The following is a 23571-nucleotide window of genomic DNA, read 5'->3' as shown; positions in this document are numbered from 1 at the left end:
GATCAACATCCGACTACGGATGAAACACAAACAGAAACTAAAACAACATCCACCCTGCTAGCCCAGGCTGCCGACTTGGAACCTATCCCCTGATCGAAGAAGCAGAAGAAGAACTCCCAAAACAAGTAACATCGCTCTCGCGTCATGATCATCGCAAAACCTGTACCTGCAACTAACAACGCTATAAGAGGGGCTGAGCAAAAGCGGTAACATAGCCAAACAATGGTTTGCTAGGAAGGGTGACAAGGGTTAGAGGTGGTTTCATGGCAATTTGGGAGGCTTGAAGAGCAAGTGATAGGTAGCGCAGCATAGCAATAGAACGAAGCAACTAGCATAGCAATGATAGTAATGAGATCCAAGGTTACGGTCATCTTGCCTGAAATCCCGCTAGGAAGAAGAACGAGTCCATGAAGAAGATGAAGCCACGAAGACGAACCAAGCGTAGACGAACGAGTCCTCACGATCGCAACGAAACAGGAACTATTGAGAAGAAGCACACAACAAGGTAAACACACCACACATGAACAAGGCATGATGCTCAATCAAGTATGATGCATGACAAGGCTACATGAAGTACTCATGGCAAGAGATGATGCGTACAAAATCAACACATCAAAGCAAGTTTAAATGAGGCCGGAAACAACATAGATAAATTCCGGTAAGTCCTCATATACAATTTCGAAATTGGTCCAGATCTGAATAAACCTTATTTTCAAGTTGTTAAACAGCAAGTTAAAATGCACCAAGATGATCTACACGAAATTCTAGTCAAGTTACATATAAAGTTCATTTAGTTCGGAGCTACGGCCTAGAAGATATGAGCAAAACAAGTTAAACATGGCATTGATGCAAAATGCATATAACCATCAAGCAAACACCTCAAAACAAGGATGCAACATGATAATATGAAACTACATGCAATTCTAAGCAAGTTTCATATAGAGCACACTCCAAACGGAGCAACGGTGCAACACATCCACTCCAAACAAGATATAACAACAATCTGTCCAAAACAGCAACTAAGCATCTTGCAAGCATCAAAATAACATACTACAGCATCACAAAATGATAACAAAAGTCATGGACGTGAAGTACAGGTAAAGCATGACAAAATATGCACAATGAGCTATCTCCAGAAATCACTAGAACATTCTCAAAAGGACATGGCAAGATAGCAAATAATAACAGCTCATAGACTATGCAGAAATTACTGGACATGGCAGAAATAACATCAGGTTGCAAAGTTTAGAGCTATCAACCAACATGCTACAGGAACAGATCATAGAAAACAAAGGAATGGCATGAATCTAATAATTGCATCTATACTACTATTAAAAGAGCAAACATAAACTCCCTTAAAGCCACACAACAAACTGTACACGGGATAAGCAGGACCCTCCGATCAAATCAAATTAAACATATCCTACTGTCCATATTACGCAAATGGTCTGCCATCCAAATCAATGGCTTAGATCAGATGTTCTGCCGAGCAGACGCCGCGGTCTGCCAATTCTCCTAGCGCTCCGCGTGCCGGATTGATTCCACCCGTATCGCGTTGGCGAGTTGTTTATCCCGCTAATTCCTCTGCTCCAGGCACACTCGATCTCCCTCCCAATTAATCTCATCTTCTCCTCCGGAGCGCCAGGCGCCCGATCTGGCGCCGTCCGCCGCCGCTGGGCCTCGCCTACACCACGCGTCGCCGGCGCTGCCGGCTGTCCGCCCAAACGCCTCCCTCTCCTCTCCCGTTTCTCTCTTCGCCTGCTGCCGTCGTCCGTCCGACCGGCCGCCGCGCCACACGCGCCGCCCGCCGAAGCATGCTCTCACGCCGGCGACCTGCGCCGCCCCACCGCCGGCCCTCCTGGACGCCACCTTCACCACCGCTCCTCATATCCGCCGCCGCACCGGTTCGTCGCCCGCCGGAGCATGCTCTCACGCCGGCGACCTGCGCCGCCCCACCGCCGGCCCTCCTCGACGCCACCTTCACCGCAGCTCCTCCTATCCGCTGCCGCCCCACGCACGCCGTCAGCACACACCTCTAGCCGGCGGCCTCTCCTTACGCGTGTGTCGCGGGTCAGGTCTGCCGCTTCTCTGTGGTCTCGCCTGATATCCCTGTCAGACGCGGGGGAGGAGGACGAGGTCGCCGCAGAGAGGTCACCCCGCCTGCTACCGGATCCGCTAATGGGCATCGTGCGGCGCATCAACGTCGGCACCAAGCAGTGCCTCCTGCTCCGAATGCGTCAGGCAAACCGCTCCGAATCGTGCAGTGATATTTTGATCTAATTGTTCCGGAGGTACGCACCGTTGCTTTTCTCTGCTAACATCTTGGAGGTGGCATGCCTTTGGTGAAGGAATTGGAAGCTGGCATTGGTTTTATTAGAGCATCCATCCAGGTCAGACGTTCTTATAACTGAATATGGTGAACTGGGATCTGAAATGGGAACTGTCAGTTACAGGCATGCGTATTGTTTGACATTCTTCAGAAGTGCTATTTCATGTTAAGTTGAATGAGATGCTATTGATATCTACCATCTGAAAAAAGGAGATTGGTTTGTATTGTGCAATTGGGTTGACTAGGCTTTTATTAATTTTACATTCAGGAAGATATGCTCCTCCGCGTGAGCCACACCAATCTCAAAGGCCTCTTCCACTGTCGGTCAGCTCTCCACCCCCCATCTCCGCTCACTGATTTCCTCCACTTTCGAAATTTCTGTGGATTATACTCTCCTGTGCAATTGATAGTGAGAAATCGAATGCGAGATTTACTGATGATAAGCTTCAACTGTGTAGTGGTCTCTTGCATGGTTTATCGGATTTCGTGTAATTTGCAAATAATAAACTGACAATACAGCAAAACTTACTGAAGACATCTTTTCTTTCCAGTCAAAGGTACTTGATCATGCTTGCTACTATAGGGAAGGAAGTGGAACCACGGTTCATAAATAATAAGATTTTTCTGTCTGTTTTTTATTTCACACTGTACTGCAACGGTTATCTACTTGCAATCAGATAACTACATCTAATGCTTCCTAGATCTGGAACGTCAAGGTGTGGTTTCCTTGTTTCTCACTATTCCGTTTGACGCTTCATTTTCAAAATACATGAAAATTCCTTGGAGATATGTCTACTTTATCTACAACAATTATCGCTACTGTCTTATTGAAGAACTGATTCCAACGACTAGATTGTGACCTGATGAAATGCCCCCTCTATCTTCAGGGATTGCTAGGAATATTTTTGGTATTTTGGTAATGCTATTGGAGTGAGTTTGCAATGCCTATGTGATCATGTCATTGCATGATTTTTTCAGTCAGAGAGATATTTGTGCCAAAAACAAGTGCAAAAATACCGAATTTTCGAACCCTCTTGAAATTAATGTATTTGGTTAAATGACATCGTTGTATGGCATTATTGTACAAAGACGTGATGCTGGATCATGTGAACAAACTTATTGGTGTATATACTTGCATAGGCAATTTGTGAAGCTTACATATTTGATATTTGAGATGTTGTTTTTGATGGTATATCATTTGTTATGTTGATGCAAATAACCTTGACATATGCCTATTTTATTGACTTTTTTTTTCAGAATTTTTTGTCGACCTATTGTGTTGCAACATAAATCGTATATATAATTTTGGATATGATTATTTGCACAATGACCACCCTGTCCAAATTATTCATATCTGAAGTAGTTCCCAGACCTGCAACTTCTGTTGATAATAAAGCATCTTGTATTTTTGATTTCTGCGGGCATGAGGTAAGCAAAGAAATTTCCCAATCTTTTTGCAGTGATGTGCATCTATTAAATTTTCTCAAAGAAAAAATGACTGTTATATGTCAGCTTGTCAGTTCAGACGATCAGAGGAGCATGTTCATCTTATCATATCTTTGCCTGTAGTGCCCAATATTGCTATGTTATGTGTATAGTTGAAGATGTAGCTGCACAGTGATTTCTTATAGCCTTCTCAATTTCAGTTATTACTTCAGATTTTGTCTGGTCATTGGCTCAGCAAAAATTATATCCATCATATAGCTTGCTATTTTCCCAGTGGTGCAGATTTTCGTGCAGATTTTCTCTGAAATGATATATCAGCTAAACATTCTGGATATGCGTGTGTTCTTGCAAATGTACTCAAAGCCTCAACCTAGATTTTGTCCGAACCAAAGTTCACTTCTGATAGAGTACGTGTTCTACCTATACCTTTTCGGTTGCTACATGATTTTGTTTGGGTACTGAGTATATAGCATGTTAAAAAAGGGCAAAATGTTTAAAAATATTTTATAATTAGGAACAAGATCAATTTCGTTCATTTACATGAAAACATTCTTTGCAAGTTCCCCTGCTCTCACAAAAGGAACACTCTGGTATACTTCCAAAAGCATTACATAGGTCATGACATGGCACTTAGGTCACTAAGCCCCCAGTGTTTTATTTTGTACTCTTTTTTCATATGGATCCAGAGCCTATGACCAAGTTTCTGTCTGTGTGTTACTTGACTATCAATTTGTGGGACGAAATTGACTAAGGTACTGTTGTATGTAATGTGTTTTTGTTAAGTCTTTCTGTATGGTTGAGAAGTCCATTGTGTGTGCATGTTCGGCGGGAGACATGGTGCTCATATGGAAAGAACTATATCTGCAAAGCTATATTTAGCTCAAATTAAGATTGGAGTTACATTATTGCACTTGATCATTTTATTGAAATAATTGTCTCCTAACTAGGATGAATTGGAAAATTTCTTTCTACGATTATACGTGCGTTGCACGTGCATGATTACTAGTAGAACAAAAGTCCCTTACTGATCACGAGTCGAAAAGGTACAGAAGATATGATGGCACCCATGTAAACATAGCAAGTTTCATAAACAGATTCAGACTTGGCAGAAAAACTGAGCATGGCATAAACAGAATTATGAAGGCATCTTTGCAAGCTCAAATCACTCATCACAAAGCATTTCATGGCATGTGAAGGTAACTAACAGTACGAAGGCATATTCATGAATCTAAGCATGGCAAGAAAAAGTTCATAGGGTGCATGGATCACTAGCAAAACACATGTCAAAACTGAACTTCATGTTAACAAGCTGACAGCAACATTATTTAGCACGTTTGGAGCAAGATTACAACAAGCTAAAGCAGGCTATAAATGCAATCAAGGGCATGGATGGATATAACATAACATGTATAACAAAAACTCCTTAGTGAACATCTCCAGATATTGCATAGAACTCATGGTTGCAGCAGGTTTACATGGCATCACAATGTTACAGCTACAGACTTGGCAGAAATGACTAATTCACAGAAATCAGCAACATTATGGAGGCTACTTTGCATGCTTGTGCTAGTCATCACATATATCAAAAAAATACAAGACAAGCACCCCTGTAAATATGGCATGATGAAGTTCAAAACACATGTAGAGCTCATGTTCATAGGATGCACACACAAAATGCAATGAAAAAGACAAATCACCAAGTTCTGATAGCAGACAGCAGTTAACAGCATATAGCACTCTTGCAACGATGATTAGGGCATCAAGATGACCTCAAACAAGCATGGCACACTGGAACAAAATGAAGAGCATCTCTTGATGAACATTTTGGCATATCGTACATGCAAAACAGAGCTATATGCATGAAGTTATGGCATGATGAACAAGAGTACATAATGCAAAATCTCAGGGACTTGGCAGATTTTTTACCCTCGCGAAAACGGGACGAGGATGACCCTGGACGAGCTGATGCGGGATGGGGGCCATGTTTGGATGGCCGGGTGGGTGGATCTCGTCCCACCCGCCGGATCTGGCGACGAGGCGGCTGGCGACGGCGCGGGAGGCGGCCGGAGGAGGTCGGCGAGGACGGGGAAGGCCGGAGGGAGTCGGGGCCGGCCGGATCCGTGCGGCGGCTCGCCGGATCCGCGGCGAGGCGACGGCGCACGGCGCGGGAGGCGCGGGGCGACGCGTGGCGCGCTCCCGTTGGCCACGGGAGGCGGCGGAGCTGACGTGGAGGCTGGGGATTGGCTGGGGTGAGGTGGCTGCGGGCGGCGGACATGTCCGGCCGTCGGGAGGGTGTGTCCGGTGGCGCGGGGAAGAGAGGAACTAGGGTTTGGACTGCGAATTTGGAAGGGGGAGGCATATTTATAGGTAGAGGGAGCTAGGAGTGTCCAAATGAGGTGCGGTTTTCGCCCACACGATCGTGAACGAACGACCGAGAGCATGGAGGGGGTTAGGATGGGTTAGTGGGTTGTGGTGGAGGGGTGCTGGGCTGCAAAGAGAGAGGGGTTTCGGGCTACGGGGTTAACCGTTGGGGCATCAAACAACCTCCAAATGGAACGAAATTTGACGGGCGGTCTATCGGTGTTATACCAAGGCCACTCGGCAAATCTCGGCCCATTCCGAGAATGTTTTACTCCCGCTCACGAAACAAGGCCTGAGAGGGGCGACGGGTGCGTGTGAGAGAGTCGGATCGCGAAACGGACAACGGGGAAAAGGACCGGATGCAAGTTTTGAAAGACATGCAGATGATGACATGGAAAAATGCAACACGCAAGCAAATGACATGGAAACAACGACGAATAACTGGAAGACACCTGGCGCATCGGATCCGGGGTGTTACAACACTCCTCCACTAACAAGAGATCTCGTCCCGAGATCTTAGGACCGAGACGGAAGGAAAAAGGGATGAGGTGAAATAAGAACAAAACAGTGAGGATGAACAAAGTCAAGAACACTCGAGTAGGAAAGAGGAATGTTGAATGAGACAAGAAGCAAAAGCTCAAGGAATAAGGCTGAATTTGAAACCACTCCGGTTAGGACAAGATAGAAAAGGAATAATAACGAAGGAATTTATGCAGCACTCTGGCTGAACAAGGAAAGAATAGAACATGAACTTGAGAAATGGAACAATACTTGACTTGAGGAACAACACAAAACCTCAGGAAGACTTGAAAGAGTGGAATGAGAAGAACGGGGAAGAAGATGACAGCTTCTACCATGAATGAAATAGAGAGCATCCTTAGAAGGAAACATTGAACGGAGTTGTTGGAAATTCAACAACAAAAGAAAAAGCTTGTTGTGGACTTATGGATAACATCTCAAAATTATGAGGTGGTAACCTACCACAAGCGGAAAAGGTTGAAAAGCTGAGAAGAACGAGGAAATGCAAAACTCCACTTCAGAAGAATATAGAGAGTTAATTGCACTTTGAGAAGCAAGAAGAAGATACTTGAGCTCCTCCAAACGAATCTTGATGAACACTTGAAGAATGAATTAAATATTGACGAACCACCGTGAAGATCTCCGGTAACAAAAGGACGACGAGATAAAATTGAAGGATGAAAGGGATAAGATTAGAGCGTTGCGATGATTTAGATAGAGGTTCGCGACGAAATCGGCGAGAAGCTTAGAACGCCGGAAAAGAAAAGATGAAAACACTTTGAACCGAGCATGTGATAAGATGAACAATCTCCGAAAAGAAGAGATAAAACCACTTGAAGAAAGAAGAATAAGGATTACGTTATGCTTATCCTCCACCAATTAAATTGATGAGAAACAATGGATTTGCATACTACTTATTCTCGTTCGGAAGATTAAGGGGGGAATATAGCGCAAAACTTGAGAAAGTCTCGTGAACCACCGGTAGGGCTGGAAAGAACGAATGAATTGATATGATAACAACAAAAAGAATCTTGAACGAGCCACCGTAGGAATTGAAACGAATGACGAAAAGAGAATGAATCACCGGAAAGAATTAGAAAAGCACGAAGATACTTGAGTGTCGTGGAATTGTCACGGCAGATGTCCTTAGTGTCAGGACTTAGTCGTGAGGCCAGCGCATCTATGTAGTAGCTTGACAGGGGTTGGGCGGAATCGAGAGATGCAACACAAGACAAGGATTTAGACAGCTTCGGGCCCCGGGAAACATCATCCGGTAACAACCCTACATGCTGTTTGAGGCTAGGTCTCATTATGATCATGAGAGAGTCGCCGGCTCGGCCGGCTCTTTGTGTCTAGCCCTAAAAAATGTTTCTTGTCCCTTGTCCTCCCTCTTGGGGAGCCCTGCCCCTCCTTATATAAGTTGGAGAGGCGGCTTTACATGTAGAGTCCTAGCAGGATTAGAACTAACTTATTCCCTATTACAAGTCGGATACAAGTACGGATCTTGCTTCCTCATAAAGGAAATATTCCTCATGCCTTCCGTCTTAAGCCGGCCCATAATAACACGTCCCGGCCTACTGGGCCTTGGGCCCTTGTCATCCGTCTGACCCGCCGTCGGGGCCATCATTAAGTCGCCAGGCTCATGAGTTGCCAATCTTCCGGCGGGTTACGATGAGGCGTCAAGTCCGGCCGGGTCATACCGCGGGGTATATCCCCGACATTGAGGGAATCTAGAGACAAGAGAACGAAGAGATCGCAAACTGAGTAAAGAGCAAAGCACCGGAAGAATATGGAGACGAACGAAAAGGCATGAATATAGAATAATCGGAGAACGGATTTGAAAACTTAGAACGAAGAAATCTTTTGAAAAGATGGCCTTCAGATGATCAAGAGAGAAAACAGTTCCTGAAATACTCCGGATGGATGAAAAGAATTGCACGACTAGAAACAATTTGAGAGGATAACATGAAGCTAGCACCACGAATCTCCGAGAGAACGGGCAATATTTAAGAGAAATTCTTCTTCGGTCTTTAAATGTTGAGAATGACGACGAGAAAGAACACCAAAATTGTTGATATACTCCGAGAGAATGAAAAGCGAAGAGGTTGAGCCAACAATGAAAATATTTTTGAAATCGATCTTGGAAAGGCAACTGACTGATGAAATTCATACTTACGTCAAACTTCGCAAAGTATTTGAGAATAACTCCGGGAAACTTAGAAGAGTCAGGTAAGATCCTGGGAAAAGACCTGTGGGTTAGGGCCCATTGAAAAGAAGCACCGTAGGCAAGGATTGTTGAATGAGAAATGATGCACCGGAACAATTGAAAGATTTGAATGAGGTGACAACCTCGAATTAATTCGGACACAGACGAATCTCCTGAGATGTCTTCATCACTCCGGAACGATTAAATGACAAGAGGTGAATGAGCAACGGGAATCATTTGAGCCGAGGAAAGAATATAATCACTATCGAAAATTGGAATTGAATCCACCGGAGAAGAAAAGAGATGAAGAATGTCAAACGAGACGAGAATTCACCGGTTGAAATAATTGAGGGAAGACTCGAGAGGCTCCGCACGAATGAAATTGATGCTCGAAAGAGACTCAAGCTCCGGGAATAAAAGGGGATGGGAGGGCGGGAAAAACAAAGGCAACTAGGAAGGGAAAATCGACGAATAGCTTTGAAGAGAAAACGCCAGTTGAAATCATTGAGGAAAGAATGCAAAGACTTCGCACGAGTAGGATGGATACTAGATTACAGACTCCGGCTCCGAGAAGAAAAGGGGGTGGGTGGGTGGGAAAAGAAAACAACTGAGGATTGCACTTGCAAAAACACAGGGGTCGAATCGACTTGACGAGGAAATGCACCGGATGGAAAGAGCTGAGAACCAACGATCGAAAAACTAACCGCGTGATCCTAAAGAAAAATTCGAAGGGGAAGAGGAGTAATTCAAAACACCTTGTCGGGGATATATCCCGCTGTATGACCCGGCCGCGATTGGCGACTCACTGGTGACCCGCCCGGAGCTTGGCGATTCACAGATAACCTGCCCGATCTTGGCGACTCATTAGTAACCCGGCGGGCGGATCAGACGGACGACAAGACCCAAGGCCCAGCAGGCTGGCTTATACTCTGGTGGGCTGGCTTAAGGAGAAAGGGATGACGAATATTTCCTTTACGAGGAAGCAAGACCCAGACTTGTATTCAACTTGTAGGAAAAGATAGACTAGTCCTAGTCCTACTAGGACTCCGCATGTAACCCGCCCCTCTAACTTATATAAGGAGGGGCAGGGCACCCGAAAGTGGGACAAGCAACAAGAAACAATATCTAGGGCTAGACACAAAGAGCCGGCTTACCGGCGACTCTCTCATGATCATAGTGAGATCTAGCCACAAATAGCATGTAGGGCTATTACCGGATGATGTTTCCCGGGGACCGAAGCTGTCTAAATTCTTGTCTTGTGTTGCGTCTCTCGATTCCGCCCAACCCCTCTCAAGCTACCGCAAAGATGCGTTGGCCTCACGACTAAGTCCTCACACTAGGACATATGCCGTGACGATTCTACGACAGTTGGCGCCCACCGTGGGGCTTGCGCACGGTGGTGTTGAGTTCTTGGAGGGATTCTTCATGGATCGAGAAGCTTGCGACTGTCCGGTTCAAGAAGAGTCGACGCGATAAAGCCAGATGAAGGAGTGCTGGCACAGCGTATATGAGATTGAGAAAAAAAAGTTAAATTATTAGGGTTTTGGCGTTCTGTTCGCCGCCAACGCAAGGCGATCTGTTGTTGTCGGATCCGCCTCGCTGTCTGATCCACCGAGTCCCTCAAATCGCTACTATGGGGTGACAGGCTCAGGTCCCGAAGCGTTTTAGTTCTGCTAAACCGGCAGGAATACAAGACAAAAGCAGGTTTAGCCTGCCGTTGCGGTTTTTATGCTACTGCTCTCGACACAGTACAAGTCCCGAAGGGACGAAAACTGTTGTTGCCTTCTGAGAAGAAATAAAAGGCAGGCGCCGATAGCGACCGCGGATCGAGTCCGTGTACTGAAGGAATCTGCTGGCAGCAATTGGAAAGAATTAGAAAGACCAGAAACTAAAAAGGCTGTCCGATTGACAGTAGTACTACTACTTGATGGGCACGAAGATGAAGACTGCATTAACTAATACTAGCACTTTGGTGTTCAACTAGGATTGCTACTTCCCACGCGAAGCACTTTACATTAGATGGAACTGACCGGCGGCTGCTGGTTAGACCAGTCAATCATTATTCAAAGCAAAAAGTACCATCGCACCAGAGGCTGCCGCCTCCGCTGCCGAAGCCCGATGTCGTGGTCTCATCTTGCTGGGTGTAAGTCGCCGGCGCTGATCATCCTTCGCCGATGTCTGCCGCCGGGTTGAACCGGTTCTGCTGCCACAAGTTGCCGCCACCAAGTTACCTCGTCGGCGCGTCGAGCCACCCCGGCCATGCTGCCTCGCCTTGTTTCCAAAATGCTCTGCAGATGTCTACGGATGTAATCAGGTGCACTCATCTCCGTTAAATTACTCTACGTATTAAGTGCGTATTATACAAAACATATGTTGTCTGCTCGTGCTATTTTATACTCGCAGATCTATTCAGCTCAAGAGTTTTTTGCTGGCGTTTTTTATTCCGTCACTTCCAACAATCTTTTGAGTCACCATGACGCGCGATTCAGACAGCAGGCGCGCGATTCAGACAGCTTGCAACGTGGAGGACAACTCGCTCGTCCGTGACGGTTTACAACACTATGGGCGACTTACCCGTCTGATCCCGTGGCCGATTCTCCCGTCCACGCCGTTTTACAATGCCACGGCCGACACGCTTGTCGATCGGGCGAATCAAGTGATATCCTTCTAAATATAATTTGGCACATATTCCTTTTGTCAAAAAACAAAAATCTCTGGTCTGTGATATTTTTTAGGTAGGACAGCTATTAAAAGAAAAAGGGTGGTGTTATGTCGCGGATGCACGTTCGGCAGTGCTGCATGGCTTCATGGGCACGCGTACCGCGGTCCGGTTTACATCAAATGCGCCAGTTGACTCGCTCGTCCGCACAGCCTTACAACGCCACGGACGACTCGCCCGTCCGCCCTCGCGGCTGGTTCACGTGTCCGCGCCAGCTTACAACGCCACGGTCGACTCACCCGTCTGCACCGGTTTACCACGCCGCGGCCGGTTCACCCGTGAGCGACTTCAACTTCACCTAGCAATCATTAATTTCATGGCGGATTATTTCTGGCCTGGCACATCAGGTGATATCCATCTAAAATATATTTTATTGATACATATTATTTTTTATCAAGGAGCAGTTTATCTTTGTCTTGGTCTGCAATATTGTTGATGCAGGACAATTGTTCACTACATCAAAACGATGTGGTTAACTCGCCCATCCGCACCGGCTTACAACGCCACGGCTGGCTCATCTGTCTGTGCCGCCTCTGATGCAACGGTTGTCTTTACCATCCGTTTCTCGCGGCCTGGTCTATATCAACATACCGGGCCACACCCGTCTGCGTGAGCTGATTATTGAGTGTGAGCAAGTCACTGCTTGGGAAGCCCGGTTTTTTCTTCCAACAAAATTGGAGGCAAATTATCATGTATTATCAGCCGTCGTCTGCACTGGATGGTTCAAATGGGCAGGCGCACAAGTCGCCGCCACTACAGTTTGGTTAACTTCAAACAGCCAGTTGGAAGGGACCATTGGCCGAGTTGCTGACACGGCTCATACAGGATCATTTATAACCCGCCACAGTCACCTAAACCTTCTGTGGATTCACATCGCGTTATCAAATCCAATGACATACACCTTATGCTATAGTCAATATGGAGAATCTCAAAGCCAACTCCTCGAGTCGTCTTGAGACTCGGGGGCTACAATGATATGACTCGGCAGCATTGGTCGGTTTCAATGCATTTAAGAATTCCGGGTCATTGGAGGGAGAAATAATTCGGTCCCGAAGGCTACCGCCATATTGGTGAAAAGGTTTAAAGGCCGTCAGAAAATTTCTGGCTTAAAAAGAAGGATTCCGGTTTAGATCCGGCTCAAGAGACTTGACATCTCCCACAAAACACTGAATCTCTTAATATCCGTTTTAAAATCCGGTTCAAGGGAAATTTATCTGCCACAAAGTTTTGAAGCTCTCAAATCCGGTTCAAAATCTGGTTCAAGGTAAATTTGTCTATCACAAAGCTTTGAAACTCTCAATATCCGGTTTTTCTGGTTCAAAAAGAATTTATCTCTCGCAAAGTTCGAGTTCTCAGGAAAAATTAAAGGGACCAAAAAGAGTCTTTACAAAGCACAACCCAAACATAGGTACCCTGCTTTAATGACCACTGGGAGCTGATCGTATTCGAATTTAGCTTAACCCTTTTGGTGTGACCCTGATCGTATTCGAATCAGAGTCGTTAAATATTCTCATGATCACTAGGGGGCTTCCTATTCAAACATAGGTCGTATTCGAACCAAAGAGAACATAGCTGTCGGTACCCTCTTGATCGGCACACTGCCGAGCTCACAAGGGGGCTTCTTGATTGTATTCGAATCATAGCTCAACCCCTTTTGGGAACCGACGTGGATCGTATTCGAATCAGCGTCGTTAAACAACTCTCAAGGTCATTTGGGGGCTTCTTGTTCAAACATTGGTCGTATTTGAACCAAAGAGAACATAGCTGTCGGTACCCTCTTGATCGGCAGCGCCAAAGCCACTGGGGGCTATATGATCATATTCGAATCTTAGCTTAACCTCTTTGGGTTGGTTTTCTGATCGTATTCGAATCAGAAGCCTCAAATTTTTTGAAGTCTTTTTTTGCAAACAATTTTTGGATTTTATTTGAAGCTCTTTTGATCATATCTAAAGTGTATATGAGTGGTTGCTATTTAACCCGGTTTGACTTTGAATGATAAGTCGCCATCATATGACAATCATAAACATTTGGAAGTCTTGATTTCTAAAGATTGGGTTATCACCCTTACTGCACAGGTCACATAAACCGGCAGTGAAAATTCAATATCACAGGTATAATATTATTATTATAGTTATGTTTCAAAGTTATGATTCATAACAGGCTTATCTGTGACTCCTTGTTACATATCAATGGTTATATGTGAGATATTATGACCCGCCCTGCGGTAAACCGCCAAGGGATCTTGTGATCTAATTATGTGTAGGATAAGACTACATTTGGGTGGTTACCCGCCCTGGTTTTTGACGTTAAGTCGCCAGGGCATATGTTGTTTAAACTCTGCAGGATTTACAGAGCTATGACTTACATAAATGATTAAATTCAAGCCCATCATCAAAGATTGAAATTGGTGTTTCAAAAGGGTTATCAATTCTTGATTTTCTCAAAGGCTATAAGCCGCCGGGTTGTACAAATTCCGGCTTACAATGGAGGCGTATTAGATCGCCATCGGCCAAGAGCCGCCGGGTATTTAAACTCGGGATTGACTTATCAGTAGATGAGGTATTCAAAGTCGCTTTGGCGCAATGGCTATTATTTTATCAATGGATATGATTTATTCTATAATGGAAAGAATAGTCCCGAGTCGCTGCAGGCTTACGACCCGGCACTTGGGGGCTACATTATTTAAATTGAGATCACATCAAATATGCAAGTCCCATGTCACTGCCAGCATGCACCATGGCACTTGGGGGCTAATGTAAAGACATTTTTTGCTCAACTTAGTGAAGACCCGACTCATCACATTGTAATGAGCCGGCCCTTGGGGGCTACCAATTGCTCCTGTCGAAAATTCAAGGTACATAAGCCTTAATCCATTACATTGAAAAATCCACTACTCAGTTGGTAGAGTACAAAGCTCTTAACCTTATGGACGTGGGTTCAAGCCCCATGGTGGAGATTACATCATATGATGTTATTATCAATGAATTATATACAAAGTCCCAGCTCAGTAATATTTTACTGAGCCGGCCCTTGGGGGCTACACGTTGCTGCTCCAGTTTACATGATCATATTTACAAAGTCCCTACTCATTATTGCATAATGACCCAGCCCTTGGGGGCTGCACTGGTTGACGTTTTATGAGCATAAGGCAATTACAAGTCCCAGGTTGCTGCAAGCATGACAACCCGGCAATTGGGGCTACAGGTGATATACATAACGGGAAAAAATCTTCAAATTCTCAGCTTTGAGCAGATCAGGTTGACCCGGTGTTTGCAACAATCATGATCCGGTGTCACCAATAATTATGACCCGACGTCGGCAACAGTTATGACTCGGTGCTATCAATATTTACAAACCGGCAATTTTGGTTATGATAAACCGGCAAGTTTTACCTCTTCAAGCCGGCTGAAAGTCAGATGAGTATTTCAAGACCAATATATTTTAAGCCGGCGCTTTGGAAGCCTATTCAAGTGGATTATTTCTTACAATATTTCTCTACAAGAGATCAATGCTAGCAAATTGACTCTGAAGCTGGCCTATTGACCCGGATTTCTCAAAAGAAGTATCTGGATCTTTTTTGCATTCACAAAGTTTGAACATATCTACTAAAGGAGATTTGCTATGAGTTCATGGGCATGTATCAAGAAGGAAATGACAAGGATTTAAAGATGATCAGGTGCCGGCTTACAAAAATTTAACCCGGAGCACAACCTATCAAGTTTGTTCTTGTGTTTATTTTACAGGATTAGTTTAACATGGATAAATCCAAATTAAACTGGGGGCTAATGTCGGGGATATATCCCGCGGTATGACCCGGCCGCGATTGGCGACTCACTGGTGACCCGCCCGGAGCTTGGCGATTCACAGATAACCTGCCCGATCTTGGCGACTCATTAGTAACCCGGCGGGCGGATCAGGCGGACGACAAGACCCAAGGCCTAGTAGGCTGGCTTATACTCTAGTGGGCTGGCTTAAGGAGAAAGGGATGACGAATATTTCCTTTACGTGGAAGCAAGATCCGGACTTGTATTCAACTTGTAGGAAAAGATAGACTAGTCCTAGTCCTACTAGGACTCCGCATGTAACCCGCCCCTCTAACTTATATAAGGAGGGGCAGGGCACCCGAAAGTGGGACAAGAAACAAGAAACAATCTCTAGGGCTAGACACAAAGAGCCGGCTTACCGGCGACTCTCTCATGATCATAATGAGACCTAGCCACAAACAGCATGTAGGGCTATTACCGGATGATGTTTCCCGGGGCCCGAAGCAGTCTAAATCCTTGTCTTGTGTTGCGTCTCTCGATTCCGCCCAACCCCTCTCAAGCTACCGCATAGATGCGTTGGCCTCACGACTAAGTCCTCACACTAGGACATCTGCCGTGACGATTCCACGACACACCTACTTCAAGATTTCTCACCAGAGCAACGAAGGGGGCCGAGGAGTAAAAAGAATTCCTACTCTCCGATATAACTAGACTCTGAAAACAGTTTTCTTCTAGACTCAACAACGGCCAAACTACACGATCAATCAAGGGGGCTCCTATGGTCGGTCGAGGCTCTGATACCAACTTGTCACGCCCAATATGCGATATTATCCTAAAGAGACTCGAAGGTCCCACCAAGGATAGAACCGCATATTGACACACTTTTGCAAGGTGGATATCATTACATCAACATTACATAATAGATGGGGATACATACAAGGCATACAGATGTCGCAAGAATACATCAATACATCATACATAAGATCAACATCCGACTACGGATGAAACACAAACAGAAACTCAAACGACATCCACCCTGCTAGCCCAGGCTGCCGACCTGGAACCTATCCCCTGATCGAAGAAGAAGCAGAAGAAGAACTCCCAAAACAAGTAACATCGCTCTCGCGTCATGATCATCGCAAAACCTGTACCTGCAACTAACAACACTATAAGAGGGGCTGAGCAAAAGCGGTAAGATAGCCAAACAATGGTTTGCTAGGAAGGGTGACAAGGGTTAGAGGTGGTTTCATGGCAATTTGGGAGGCTTGAAGAGCAAGTGATAGGTAGCGCAGCATAGCGATAGAATGAAGCAACTAGCATAGCAATGATAGTAATGAGATCCAAGGTTACGGTCATCTTGCCTGAAATCCCGCTAGGAAGAAGAACGGGTCCATGAAGAAGATGAAGCCACGAAGACAAACCAAGCGTAGACGAACGAGTCCTCACGATCACAACGAAACAGGAACTATCGAGAAGAAGCACACCACAAGGTAAACACACCACACATGAACAAGGCATTATGCTCAATCAAGTATGATGCATGACAAGGCTACATGAATCTACTCATGGCAAGAGATGATGCATACAAAAGCAACACATCAAAGCAAGTTTAAATGAGGCCGGAAACAACATAGATAAATTCCGGTAAGTCCTCATATACAATTTTGAAATTGGTCCAGATCTGAATAAACCTTATGTTCAAGTTGTTAAACAGCAAGTTAAATGCACCAAGATGATCTACACGAAATTCTAGTCAAGTTACATATAAAGTTCATTTAGTTCGGAGCTACGGCCTAGAAGATATGAGCAAAACAAGTTAAACATGGCATTGATGCAAAATGGATACAACCATCAAGCAAACACCTCAAAACAAGGATGCAACATGATAATATGAAACTACATGCAATTCTAAGCAAGTTTCATATAGAGCACTCTCCAAACGGAGCAACGGTGCAACACATCCACTCCAAACAAGATATAACAACAATCTGTCCAAAACAGCAACTAGGCATCTTGCAAGCATCAAAACAACATGCTACAGCACCACAACATGAGAACAAAAGGCATGGACGTGAAGTACAGGTAAATCACGACAAAACATGAACACTGAGCTGTCTCCAGAAATCACCAGAACATGCTCAAAAGGACATGGCAAGATAGCAAATAATAAAACCTTCACAGACTTGGTAGAAATTACTGGACATGGCAGAAATAACATCAGGTTGCAAAGTTTAGAGCTATCAAACAACATGCTACAGGAACAGATCATAGCAACCAAAGGAATGGTATGAATCTACTAGTTGCATAGAACAAAAGTCCCTTACTGATCACGAGTCGAAAAGGAACAGAAGATATGATGGCACCCATGTACACATAGCAAGTTTCATAAACAGATTCAGACTTGGCAGAAAAACTGAGCATGGCATAAACAGAATTATGAAGGCATCTTTGCAAGCTCAAATCACTCATCACAAAGTATTTCATGGCATGTGAAGGTAACCAACAGTAATAAGGCATGTTCATGAATCTAAGAATGGCAATATAAAGTTCATAGGGTGCATGGATCGCTAGCAAAACACATGTCAAAACTGAATTTCATGTTAACAGGCTGACAGCAACATTATTTAGCACGTTTGGAGCAAGATTACAACAAGCTACAGCAGGCTATAAATGCAAGCAAGGGCATGGATGGATATAACATAACATGTATAACAAAAGCTCCTTCGTGAGCATCTCCTGATTATGCATAGAACTCATGGTAGCAGCAGATTTACATGGCATCACATTGTTACAGCTATAGATTTCGCAGAAATGACTAAGTCACAGAAATCAGCAACATTATGGAGGCTAATTTGCATGGTTGTGCTAGTCACCACATATCTGACAAAAATACAAGACAAGAACCCCTGTAAATATGGCACGATGAAGTTCAAAACACATGTAGAGCTCATGCTCATAGGATGCACACACAAAATGCAATGAAAAAGACAAATCACCAAGTTCTGATAGCAGACAGCAGTTAACAGCATATAGCACTCTTGCAACGATGATTAGGGCACCAAGATGACCTCAAACAAGCATGGCACAATGGAACAAAATGAAGAGCATCTCTTGATGAACATTTTGGCATATCGTACATGCAAAACGGAGCTATATGCATGAAGTTATGGCATGATGAACAAGAGTACATAATGCAAAATCTCAGGGACTTGGCAGATTTTTTACCCTCGCGAAAACGGGACGAGGATGACCCTGGACGAGCTGATGCGGGATGGGGGCCGTGTTTGGATGGCCGGGCGGGTGGATCTCGTCCCACCCGCCGGATCCGGCGACGAGGCGGCCGGCGACGGCGCGGGAGGCGGCCGGAGGAGGTCGGCGAGGACGGGGAAGGCCGGAGGGAGTCGGGGCCGGCCGTATCCGTGCGGCGGCTCGCCGGATCTGCGGCGAGGCGGCGGCGCACGGCGCGGGAGGCGCGGGGCGACGCGTGGCGCGCTCCCATTGTCCACGGGAGGCGGCGGAGCTGACGTGGAGGCTGGGGATTGGCTGGGGTGAGGTGGCTACGGGCGGCGGACATATCCGGCCGTCGGGAGGGTGTGTCCGGTGGCGCGGGGAAGAGAGGAACTAGGGTTTTGACTGCGAATTTGGAAGGGGGAGGCATATTTATAGGTAGAGGGAGCTAGGAGTGTCCAAATGAGGTGCGGTTTTCGCCCACACGATCGTGATCGAACGACCGAGAGCATGGAGGGGGTTAGGATGGGCTAGTGGGCTGTGGTGGAGGGGTGCTGGGCTGCAAAGAGAGAGGGGTTTCGGGCTACGCGGTTAACTGTTGGGGCATCAAACGACCTCCAAATGGAACGAAATTTGACGGGCGGTCTACCGGTGTTATACCAAGGCCACTCGGCAAATCTCGGCCCATTCCGAGAATGTTTTACTCCCGCTCACGAAACAAGGTCTGAGAGGGGCGACGGGTGCGTGCAAGAGAGTCGGATCGTGAAACGGACAACGGGGAAAAGGACCGGATGCAAGTTTTGAAAGACATGCAGATGATGACATGGCAAAATGCAACATGCAAGCAAATGACATGGCAACAACGACGAATAACTGGAAGACACCTGGCGCATCGGATCCGGGGCGTTACACGCAGGGAATTGAGACCGACCCGCTGCCCCAACCAGTGACGGCCCGGTTTCCCGTCTCCACCGCTTGCCACCCCAAGCGCATGGAGGACGCATGGCGAACGTGCAGAACCGAGGGGACGGGTGAAGCGACCTCTCCCCACCCCGTGATCATGGGGTGTGGACACCTTGAAGACGTGACCCGGCCCCATTTAGTAAATGGGCCGCGCCTTTACGCCTCTCCCTCTTCATGGGGAAGGCGCGAGCCGCCCCTGTATCGTGATGTGACGCATGCCTGCGGAAACTGCCCCACGCGTGCTGCCCACGTCACGTACGCACCCTTCCCACGTCGCGCATTCAACGCGGGTCGTGGGGAAGCGCAGCAGACGGAAAATTACCGCAGTAAAAACCGCCCCTCCTGCCCGCGCACCGTTTTGGGCCTGGCCCAACAACGTGTCGCACTTATGTGTGGCCCAGGCCCGGGGGCTCCTGTCGGTGTACAAAAGAAGGGGCACGCCTTTGTACCCCTTTACCTGTGCACGGACAGTCGGAGCCGCGCCGACGGCCGCACCGAGCGGAACATGGGAGGTGAACTGAGGTAAAACCGAAGCTCAAGACAGCCAGAGCAACGCCAAGGCCAAGATCACAAAAGAGCAGAGAGACGAAGCAGGTTCCCCCGGCAAGACCCTTGCCGGGGCAGCCTCCGCGACCCCGGCAAGGCCCTTGTCGGGGCGGCTCGTCCAACACCAGCGGAGTGAGCCACCCTCGAGCCCGCGGGTTCCAACTCAACCAACAACGATGGAACTAGGGCTCGGGAGGCACCTCCATCATGGCATGCAGATCTTTGTCAAGACCAAGGAATATTCAAGATCAGATGAGGATTAAAAGACAATGGTCCTCGGCAAGATCCTTGCCGAGGACAGCCACAAGACCCCCGGCAAGATCCTTCCCGGGGACGACAGCACGCCACGGCAAGACCCTTGCCAGGCCACCCGGCAAGGCCCTCACCAAGGACGCCAGCAGGGCCACTGCCAGGCCCACACCAGTCAAGTCTCCACCGCCGTTCGCATGCAGCTGCCAGCCCAACCAGCTGGGCTGGCACCTGCGTGGCAACATGCAGCTCCCAGACCGGATTAGCAAGCACATGCGTGGCGGCATGCAGATCTTCGTGAAGACCCTACCGCCGTGAAGCCCAATCCTTTTTGTAGCAAAGGACAAGCCTGGACAAACTCTTATATGAAGGAAAACGCTCCCGAGGACACATGGGAATTATCGCCAAGCTAGTTTTCATCACGCTCATATGATTCGCGTTCGTTACTTTGATAATTTGATATGTGGGTGGACCGGCGCTTGGGTACTGCCCTTCCTTGGACAAGCATCCCACTTATGATTAACCCCTATTGCAAGCATCCGCAACTACAAAAGAAGTATTAAGGTAAACCTAACCATAGCATGAAACATATGGATCCAAATCAGCCCCTTACGAAGCAACGCATAAACTAGGGTTTAAGCTTCTGTCACTCTAGCAACCCATCATCTACTTATTACTTCCCAATGCCTTCCTCTAGGCCCAAACAATGGTAAAGTGTCATGTAGTCGACGTTCACATAACACCACTAGAGGAAAGACAACATACATCTCATCACAATATCGAACGAATACCAAATTCACATGACTACTTATAGCAAGACTTCTCCCATGTCCTCAGGAACAAACGTAACTACTCACAAATCATATTCATGTTCATAATCAGAGGGGTATTAATATGCATAAAGGATCTGAACATATGATCTTCCACCAAATAAACCAACTAGCATCAAAGACAAGGAGTAATCAACACTACTAGCAACCCATAGGTACCAATCTGGGGTTTTGGGACAAAGATTGGATACAAGAGATGAACTAGGGTTTGAGAGGAGATGGTGCTGGTGAAGATGTTGATGGAGATTGACCCCCTCCCGCTGAGAGGATCGATGGTGATGACGATGGTGATGATTTCCCCCTCCCGGTGGGATGTTTCCCCGGCAGAACAACTCCGCCGGAGCCCTAGATTGGTTCCGCCAAGGTTCCGCCTCGTGGCGGCGGTGTCTCGTCCCGAAAGCTTCCTCCTGATTTTTTTTCTAGGACGAAAGACTTCATATAGCAGAAGATGGGCACCGAAGGCCTGCCAGGGGGGCGCGCCCAGGGGGTAGGGTGCGCCCCCACCCTCGTGGCCAGGGTGTGGGCCCCCTCTGGTTAATTCTTTCGCCAGTATTTTTATTAATTCCAAAACGTGCCTCCATGAAGTTTCAGGGCTTTTGGAGTTGTGCAGAATAGGTCTCTAATATTTGCTCCTTTTCCAGCCCAGAATTCCAGCTGCCGGCAATCTCCCGCTTCGTGTAAACTTTGTAAAATAAGAGAGAATAGGCATAAGTATTGTGACATAATGTGTAATAACGGCCCATAATGCAATAAATACCGATATAAAAGCATGATGCAAAATGGACGTATCAAGTATCCTTTTATGCTATCCAGAAATTATATATCATTTCCAATCAACAATATGTCATCCACATATAATATTAGAAATGCTACAGAGCCCCCACTCAGTTTCTTGTAAATACTGGCTTCTCCAAAAGTCTGTATAAAACCATATGCTTTGATCACACTATCAAAACGTTTATTCCAACTCTGAGATGCTTGCACCAGTCCATAAATGGATCGCTGGAGCTTGCACACTTTGTTAGCATCCTTTGGATTGATAAAACCTTTGGGTTGCATCATATACAACTCTTCTTCCAGAAATCCATTCAGGAATGCATTCTTTACATACATTCGCCAAATTTCATAATCATAAAATGCAGCAATTGCTAACATGATTCAGACGGACTTAAGCATCGCTACAGGTGAGAAGGTCTCATCGTAGTCAACTCCTTAAAATTTTCAAAAACCTGTCGCAACAAGTCGAGCTTTGTAGACAGTAACATTACCGTCAGCTTCAGTCTTATTCTTGAAGATCCATTTATTCCTATGGCTTGCCGATCATCAGGCAAGTCAACCAAAGTCCATACTTTGTTCTCATACATGGATCCCATCTCAGATTTCATGGCCTCAAGCCATTTCGTGGAATCGGGGCTCATCATCGCTTCCTCATAGTTTGTAGGTTCGTCATGGTCAAGTAACATGACCTCCAGAACCAGATTACCGTACCACTCTAGTGCGGATCTTACTCTGGTTGACCTTCGAGGTTCAGTAGTAACTTGATCTGAAGTTACATGATCATCATCATTAGCTTCCTCACTAATTGGTGTAGGAGTCATAGGAACTGATTTCTGTGATGAACTACTTTCCAATAAGGGAGCAGGTATAGTTACCTCATCAAGTTCTACTTCCTCCCACTCACTTCTTTCGAGAGGAACTCCTTCTCTAGAAAGGATCCATTCTTAGCAACGAATGTCTTGCCTTCGGATCTGTGATAGAAGGTGTACCCAACATTCTCCTTTGGGTATCCTATGAAGACACATTTCTCCGATTTGGGTTCGAGCTTATCAGGTTGAAGATTTTTCACATAAGCATCGCAGCCCCAAACTTTAAGAAACGACAACTTGGGTTTCTTGCCCAACCACATTTCATAAGGAGTCATCTCAACGGATTTAGATGGTGCCCTATTTAACGTGAATGCAGCCGTCTCTAAATCATAACCCCAAAACGATAGCGGTAAATCAGTAAGAGACATCATAGATCGCACCATATCTAATAAAGTGCGGTTACGACGTTCGGACACACCATTACGCTGTAGTGTTCCGGGTGGTGTGAGTTGCAAAACTATTCCGCATTGTTTCAAATGAAGACCAAACTCGTAACTCAAATATTCTCCTCCATGATCAGATCGCAGAAACTTTATTTTCTTATTACAATGATTTTTCATTTCACTCTAAAATTCTTTAAACTTTTCAAATGTTTCAAACCTATGTTTCATCAAGTCGATATACCCATATCTGCTCAAATCATGTGTGAAGGTCAGAAAATAATGATACCCGCCGCGAGCCTCAATATTCATCGGATCACATACATCAGTATGTATGATTTCCAATAAATATGTTGCTCGCTCCATTGTTACGGAGAACGGAGTT

This window comes from Aegilops tauschii, chromosome 6 (assembly GCF_002575655.3).
Source record: "Aegilops tauschii subsp. strangulata cultivar AL8/78 chromosome 6, Aet v6.0, whole genome shotgun sequence".
Classification (NCBI taxonomy): Eukaryota; Viridiplantae; Streptophyta; class Magnoliopsida; order Poales; family Poaceae; genus Aegilops; species Aegilops tauschii.
The sequence above is the reverse complement of the archived record's forward strand: the minus strand, read 5'-3'. Positions refer to the sequence as shown.